Here is a 9,299-nt window from a genome sequence, read left to right on the forward strand (position 1 = left end):
CCAAGAAGAAAGGCAGTGACTTCAAATCAAATCAGTAAATAAATAAATCTTTGATAAGACAATGTTCAAATAAAAATATAATTCAACTATGAAATATTACTTTGTTTTAATAAATAGTATGTTAAAATAAATCACAAGTAACATTTAATTCTGGTAGTCCACTATAGGCATTCTGCTAACTATAAATAACTCTGCAAGTACGTTAACTTATTCTTCTAACCCTAACTCTAACAGTCTAATAATACTCTAATGAGAGTTAGTTGACATGTACACTCTTAAAAATAAAGGTGCTTCAAAAGGTTCTTCAAGCGATGCCATAGATAAACCATTTTTGGTTCCACAAAGAACCATTCAGAAATGGGTTCTTTAAAGAGCTATCTCTTTCTTACTTTTTTATAATCTGAATAACCTTCTTTCGCCACAAAGAACCCTTTATGAAACCGAAAGGTTCTTGAGACATTAAATGATCTTTATGGAACCATTTAGACAAAAAGGTTCTTCTATGGCATCGTGAAGCACCTTTATTTTTAAGAGTGTAGTAGCAAATTAATGAGTTGGTTGACAGTTGCAAAATTACTTCTAGTTATGCCACTTACCTTGCTTTTTCTGCATAGAAAATTGTTTTCCATATGACTTTACATTTTGACCTGGAAACCACATAAAAATCAAATAGAACTGGAACATGAATTTAAAAGACCCAAATCTAGAGAGGAGACTTTGTCAGTTTCCCACCTTTTCTGAGTCAGTTAGATTTAGTAGCTAAGCACTTGTGGGAGATCAAGGGCTCCAACTGGTACTAATTATTTTGCTTCAGATATGTACAGAGACTTATCCCACTCTTGCTCACTTTTTCTTCTGCACAAGGCAAATGATAAATGATTTAAGCTCTCATCTGTCATGTGGAGACCTGTGTCATGCCTCTTGGTGGTGGATTGTAGCCTTGAATCATGCAAGAGGAATTAACATGGTTTTCTCTGGGGTCAGTGTCTCCTGTCCCTTCTCAAACATTTCTCAAGGGGCCTATATGCTTTCCATGTGCTTATGCATAATAGTATTAGGCTAGACTTTTATTCAACAGTGTTTGGTAGGGTTTCCATATGTGCAAATTCAGGCCAGCTATTTTCAATCTAGAAAGGGATTTTAAAGGGACTGTCACAGCGCAAAAAGGCAAACAAGATCATTTTTAATCTTTGAGTTCAATGTTAAATACTGCTTCAGTCCTGAGTGTTGCATTAGATGACTGTCTATCTCTGTGTAGGTTTTAATTCAGCCAGGTCATCATAACATGTCAATTAATGAAGCTACTGAGACAAGCAGAATCTCTACTAATCTTCTAACACAGACTCCCAGGACACACTGTGATTATTTGCAAGCTTATAATTTCTATATTTTTGAATTTTGTACATTTATGTGGCAAATTCAAACTATTAAAAACATAAGCATATGTGAGACCTGTTTTTTTTCATGTATGGATGCAACACCCCCTAAAAGACATAGCTAATGTTTTACCAGAATAACCAACATCTTAATTTGCCAGCCTAGTTAACAGTTTTGCTCTGATAAAAAAAAAAAAATATATATATATGAACCTGATGCAAAATTAATTTCTGAGCCATGTATAAGCATGAAACATCCATAAGCATGCAAAGACTGCTTTGTAAGCGGTTATTCTGTAGCTATTAGTAATGTAATAACTGTGTATAGTAATAACTACATAATGAACAGCTTACAAAGCTTCTTTTTCTAATAACAGGGTTATTTCCCTTTACACAGTTTTGCGTAGCTGGATCTTTAGCCATTTTTGTACTGTTAGGGTTTTCAGAACATAGTCCTTTTTTCTGTTTGGTGTATCATTATTTTTCTGGACACACAGACCCAGGAATTTTGCATTGCTTTAATGATTCTCAAAATATTTTCAACATAATTAGTTTAGATATGCAGTTGTTGTTGACAGAGATTGGCTTGCCCTTTTTTCACCTCAATGTGAAACAAATCTACTAAACAACAATTTATGTAAAAACATCGTTCATTTCGCACTATCACATGGCATAAACGCACAACAGCAACCTGCTGAAATGATACAGGAGTTTGCTGAGAGCCTCTTGCCAGAGCCAGCTGATGCATAAAACACACAAATGTGATAATCATCCAGTGCCAACAGCCTGCTGCTCAGATAGATTCATACAACAGTGTCAAAGAGAGGAAAGTGTTCAGCTTTTGAAATGCAGATTAAAAAATAAAACAGTTAAAATGATGGCATACATTCCACATATTAACACTGCAGTAACAGTGAATTGTTACAGAGTAATTTGGTTTATCTGCACAGCAAAATGTGGTGTCCCACATGTGCAGGTTTGTCTTGATGTCTGAAGATTCATAAACACAAGAGTTTAATTGTAATTCTGATATTCAAATTAACAGCAGATACACAAGACATCACAAGGCTTCTCTTTCTTTCTTTCTTTTTTTTTTGACACTTTGCTGGGAAGGTTTTGAATTCATGCCCATTCAGAAATGTTTATGCCATATACTGCCATACATCAAGAGTGATATTGTCATATGTTACCTATAAGACAATATATAGAATTTTCATATATATATATATATATATATATATATATATATATATATATATATATATATATATATATATATATATATATACATTCTTTGGATAGATGAAGATATAATCTTTATACATATATAAATTCTCCATAGTAAAATTTGTACATATGTTTATAATATCTACGTATATGTGACCCTGGACCACAAAACAAGTCGCTGCGGTATATTTTTAGCGATAGCCAAAAAAACATTAATTGTATGTGTCAAAATTATAGAGTTTTCTTTTATGCCAAAAATCATTAGGATATTAAGTAGAGATCATGTTCCATGAAGATATTTTGCAATTTTTTTTTTTTTTTTTTTTTTTTGTAATATACATTGTTAAGAATTCATTTGGACAACTTTAAAGGCGATTTTCTCAGTATTTAGTTTTTTTGCACCCTCAGATTCCAGATTTTCAAATATTATAATATTTGTGGTCCAGTGTCACATATGGTGATTTATAATATGATATTATATGTAGCAATCATATATGTCAATTATATGTATTTATACATGCAACTTTATTAAAACAACATCTATAAATCTGTAAGTTTATATGCAATATATTTTTAAATACACGTCTATATTTTAGAATATAATTCAGAATATAATATTTTCAGAGATCTGTATGAGGGAAATTACATACATAATATCTATATCAGGATCATGAGAGGACTGTTATAACCCATGTGAGCTTCAAAACGTCCTGGAAGGTTTGGTGGATAACAATTAATGAGGTTTGTTTTGTTTTGTTCTGTGTTTTTATTTTTAGTATTGCAAGTACCTCAGTGGGTGTAAAAATGGTACGTTTTTGCATTATTCATATGTTAAGATATTCTTTTTGATTCCACTTTTAATATAATTTCACTTTGCCATTTATGTAGAATTAAAGTTCTTAGACAATTGTTCTGGATAATTATCTACATGAGAGCTTTTGACATTTCCATGTTTACTTTGTATTGCTATATAAATCTGGCCCAATGCTTTGATAAAACAGCATCGCTCATTATTTAGCAATGAAATTTCTGAATTGTAATGGATTATATGACCAACTGATTTGCCAGTTCATGTTTAGGTTACTGTTTTATCCTGATAAAGATTTGCTAGCGACCAACTGATGTAATCCACCATTTCACACTCCATTCCAAAACCCATGAACTGAACACATAAATTTAGCCCCAAAATCTGTATGGTGACAAATGAAGTTCAATTGAGGGTTACCCTTAAAGAATAATAAATTAACTTTGGCACTGCTATTTTACAAGAGTAAAAAAAATCACATTTTTCTTTCACACAGGGACACAATGAGTTCTTCAACACTATTGCATAACATAGGAATTATTCAGGTGTAGCTAAGAATAAAGGAACAAATATTCAGCTATGACGAGGCCATACTGTAAATCCCAAAGACCCAACAAGCAGAAATTACTATGTGATGAAAATCAATGCTGAAATGTGCCATCACAATCCATCAATGGCATGTGTACTAGTAAATCTTCTTCTTTCATGTGTATACCCACCTGAGATTTAGTACTGAACAGTCCATTTTGATTTTAGTGGAGAAAAATACATCATGGTGATCTGGTGCTCCTTAAATCTTTCGGAAGACATCTTGTCTAACCAATGTCTGTAAGAGAGATATGAATCTGGTGTTGGACTCCTTCTCTCTTCATTTCTTTCAAGCTCAATTAATATACTCAATTAATTTCTAATAGGTTAAATAGGCTAAAATGGGGTTGAGATAACTGATACAGAGTAAACTGATGAAAAGTCAAAGTAGTTTGACAAAATTTGAATGAAAACCGGGAGGATTGTGACTGTCCCATTGACTGCCAAGTAAATAACACTGTCAAGGTCCAGAAAAGTATTAAAAGCATCATCAGAATAGTCCATCTGACATCAGTGGTTCAACCGTAACATTATGAAGCGACGAGAATACTTTTTGTACACGATGAAAACAAGAAAAACGTCTTTTTTCAACAATTTGTCTCCTCTGTGTCTCTCCACATCACATAGCCCCATTTTGGAGAATATGAGCTGGAAGCAAGCAGTGTATGCTCTTCTGTGTCCACCATGACACAAGGATATGTTTTCTACATTTATTTACACTTTGATTTGAACGCAAACAGAGCATCATTGTGGCGCGGCTGACACAGAAGAGTGTACGCTGCTTGCATCTATCAGATATTCTCTTCTATTTTGAAATCAGAGTGAACCATGTTTAAGAAATTATATTTTAAAAAGAGTATTGTGTTGATTCTATAGACCATAATTTTGCAGCGTAGTTAAAAAGTCCCAGAGATAGTAAGATATTTTGAAGACTATGTGAGGCCATCGATATTTAATCTGTTGCATCATTTTAGATTTTTAAAATCTGCCAAGGAAAGAGTTATACTATAGACTACAGCACTATTTTCTAAAATGCTTTTATTTCAGCACTTGCTAATTAAAAATTTGGCATGGGGCAGTTGCAAGTCTTTGGGTTTTTGATGTTATGCTTATGTTTTTGTTTTTGAAATTTTGCAACTCAAGCACTGGTTCCTGTAGGCTACAAAAGCCATTTATTGTTTCTTTTTGACTGATGACTACTTATGGCCTGAGGTCAATCATAGGAGAGAGAGAAAGAAACAGAAAAACAAACAAAGGCAATTTGTTGTTGAAATGAAAGAGATGGAATAATAATTGAAGTTGGACAGCATCTGGCCTGAAAAAGAAGAACGTATCTGTATTAAGCCTAGAGGAAAGTTCAAAAGTTCACATCAGGGGAAAATAGACAAAACATGTGTATGAAAGTGTCTGGTTGTTACATTGGATTATCGCCAATTTGTAAGGCCTAATGGGACCTCTGATGATTGGTGTCCACTACAGTGGACAAATCTGTAAATGTCATTTTATCCATTGAGGGTTCCACAATGGTTATGGGTGATTACCCTCGACAATTAGCCATGATTCTATATGACCATCCTCTTTATATGGCATAGTGAATTCAATTTATGACAGCATAAATTCCAATCACACCAAGTACCTCTAGGATATTTACTACTGTATTTTATTGCACAGATGTCTCAGAAATTCTATAAAATATTTTATACCATTAGTGTTAATGTCATAATTACATTTCAAGATCTTCCCAGCAATGACCAATGAATATGTTCAATGAATCACCCATGGTCTGAGAGCACAATTGCTGTCATAAGCAAATAAAATGCAGAAAAATAAATAAATAAAAGATATGGATTTTAAGGTTTAAAAGAGGTTCAAATCAGTATTTAACAACATGTATCTTTAATGTCAGTTTATATTGAAAATGTCCTGAGTAGCCTGTTCACCATCTGCTAACTTTCCAAAGTTCACTTGGATCTTCAGAGCACCTTCTGTGCCTGAGTTCATGACTGCAGGGACTGTAGACAAGGCAGACGCCCCATTAGTAAATGTGCAATGCTCCATCCAAGAGACTTAATGACACTGAAGCGACTCATACTCTGACATATTCAATGGCAACAGTAAGGAAGATTATTTTTCTGTATTTTGAAAAAAGAGTCCAGCTAATGGAAATGTGTGTTTGTGTGTGTCTGTTGAGGTTATATGTGCATTTGATCTTTCCAAAATAATTTTTTTTTAGAGGGAACTAAAATCTCAAAGGTATCTAAATGTTACTCAGTCTCTTTATCAGCTTAGAAACTCTCTCTCATGAATTCATCACAGCCTCTTCTTTTCTCTTGTATTCTCTCTGATCAGCGAGATCAGAGGCTGACAGTAATACTTTCAAACATCTTTAAGCATTTTTTCTCTCTAATCATTCATAAAAATGAACAAAATGAGTTTTAACAATAAAAAAGAATGAATGTTTCATCTTGTTTCTAATATGATGTCAGTCATTTCTGTCAGCAATCTTTCATAAATCGCAGAATTGTACATAAATTGTATTTTTGTAAATTTATGTAGTGTATTTGTTGTTTAGTGGTTAGTTTTTTTGTTTTGTTTTGTCTACCTGCCCAGGGACAACAGATGCAAATTAGCTGCTAGCTAACTCTGGTGCAATTGTCTAAATTGTGCACTGTCCCTGCCAAATAAACAAAATAAATAAAAAATAAAAATAAAAATAAAGACAAAACAGGGCACAATGCAATTTGGAGGCCTTGTCTCTAAGACACCTTATCACGTTCCAATGAAAGCAAGCAACTAAGTCTGTTCACAAATTGCCCTTCATTAAGGCTGGTAGCAAAAACATATAAAGGTACTTTGAGATAGCAGTTTTGCCATTTATGATCACGTGATCCTCACATTTGTTTGAGCTGTTACATGGGATTTTAAAAAAGAGATAAATACTTTGAATGGATTTTGTCCTATATGTTCCATTGCTAGACGGTATATTGATGATCGGTTGGATAGGATGGGGAAGAAGAAATCAATCTTTAATCAATTAAGCAGTGGGATTAAATGTGTTTTAAAGCACTGTTCCAAGATTAGGGCATCAGAGCATGGCTCTTTAAATTACACGCTGGACAACTAAACTAATTAAAAACTCTTCTAAAACTCATCGTATAGTTCAGTGAGCTGTCATGTAAATCTTTCCCAATGAAAAAAAAAATTACTTCAAGACTAAAGCACCAGTTTAAGTCACATTTACCATAGCTTTAGTCTGCTCAGTTTCCCTAGGGCCGTAGACTCATGCAGCAGTGATGCATGTGGAATACAGAGATGGAAGTAGTTGGAAAGCACTTGACTTCCTGCTGTTCTCTCAGATGAATTTGAATGAATGTGTGAATCTTTGCCAATTAGATTTTAAATACATCAAAAAAGCTAATATTTTATATATAAAAATGGCAACTGATCTTGACAGCAATAGTGATCAGTTAGCATTTTTGTTTACGCACACACACACACATATATATATATATAAGGTAGATAGCATATTATCCTATCAAACTGTCCAAAAGGCTGGGGTAGAAATCACACAGTCTAGTCGAGTTCATTATGTCTAGCCAACCTCATAACCTCATGTCACTTTAAACATGTTTTTTTTTTCTTCTTATGGTATATACGATATCACTCGTGACCCTAGAGAGGACAAGCAGTTTGGAGAATGAATGGATGGATAGTTTAAATATGATATCAAAGCTGTTCTTACACAAAAATGCTTACTTATCACTGGCAGTCAAGATTGGTTGCAATTTATATACAGGTGCTGGTCATATAATTAGAATATAATAAAAAAGTTGATTTATTTCACTAATTCCATTCAAAAAGTGAAACTTGTATATTATATTCATTCATTACACACAGACTGATATATTTCAAATGTTTATTTCTTTTAATTTAATTGATGATTATAATTGACAACTTAGGAAAATCCCAAATTCAGTATCTCAGAAAATTAGAATATTACTTAAGACCAATACAAAGAAAGGATTTTTGAAATCTTGGCCAACTGCAAAGTATGAACATGAAAAGTGTGAGCATCTACAGCATTCAATACTTAGTTGGGGCTCCTTTTGTCTGAATTACTGCAGCAATGCGGCATGGCATGGAGTCGATCAGTCTGTGGCACTTCTCAGGTTTTATGAGAGTCCAGATTGCTCTGATAGTGGCCTTCAGCTCTTCTGCATTGTTGGGTCTGGCATATCGCATCTTCCTCTTCACAATAACCCATAGATTTTCTATGGGGGTTAAGGTCAGGCGAGTTTGCTGACCAATTAAGAACAGGGATACCATGGTCCTTAAACCAGGTACTGGTAGCTTTGGCACTGTGTGCAGGTGCCAAGTCCTGTTGGAAAATGAAATCTGCATCTCCATAAAGTTGGTCAGCAGCAGCAAGCATGAAGTGCTCTAAAACTTCCTGGTATACAGCTGCGTTGACCTTGGACCTCAGAAAACACAGTGGACCAACAGCAGCAGATGACATGGCACTCCAAACCATCACTGACTGTGGAAACTTTACACTGGACCTCAAGAAACGTGGATTGTGTGCCTCTCCTCTTTTCCTCCAGACTATGGGACCCTGATTTCCGAAGGAAATGCAAAATTGACTTTCATCAGAGAACATAACTGTGGACTACTCAGCAGCAGTCCAGTCCTTTTTGTTTTAGCCCAGGCGAGACGCTTCTGACGCTGTCTGTTGTTCAAGAGTGGCTTGACACAAGGAATGCGACAGCTGAAACCCATGTCTTGCATACGTCTGTGTGTAGTGGTTCTTGAAGCACTGACTCCAGCTGCAGTCCACTCTTTGTGAATCTCCCCCACATTTTTGAATGGGTTTTGTTTCACAATCCTCTCCAGGGTGCGGCTATCCCTATAGCTTGTACACTTTTTTATACCACATCTTTTCTTTCCCCTTTCTATTTATGTGCTTGGACACAGAGTGAACAGCCAGCCTCTTTTGCAATGACCTTTTGTGTCTTGCCCTGTTAATGGTCGTCTTTTGGACAACTGTCAAGTCCGCAGTCTTCCCCATGATTGTGTAGCCTACAGAACTAGACTGAGAGCCATTTAAAGGCCTTCGCAGTTGTTTTGAGTTAATAAGCTGATTAGATTGTGGCACCAGGTGTCTTCAATATTGAACCTTTTCACAATATTCTAATTTTCTGAGACTGATTTTCCTTAGTTGTCAGTTAAAATCATCAAAGTTAAAAGAAATAAACATTTGAAATATATCAGTATGTGTGAAATGAAGGAATATAATATACATCTTT

This window comes from Carassius carassius, chromosome 6, assembly GCF_963082965.1.
Source record: "Carassius carassius chromosome 6, fCarCar2.1, whole genome shotgun sequence".
In the NCBI taxonomy this organism is placed as follows: domain Eukaryota; kingdom Metazoa; phylum Chordata; class Actinopteri; order Cypriniformes; family Cyprinidae; genus Carassius; species Carassius carassius.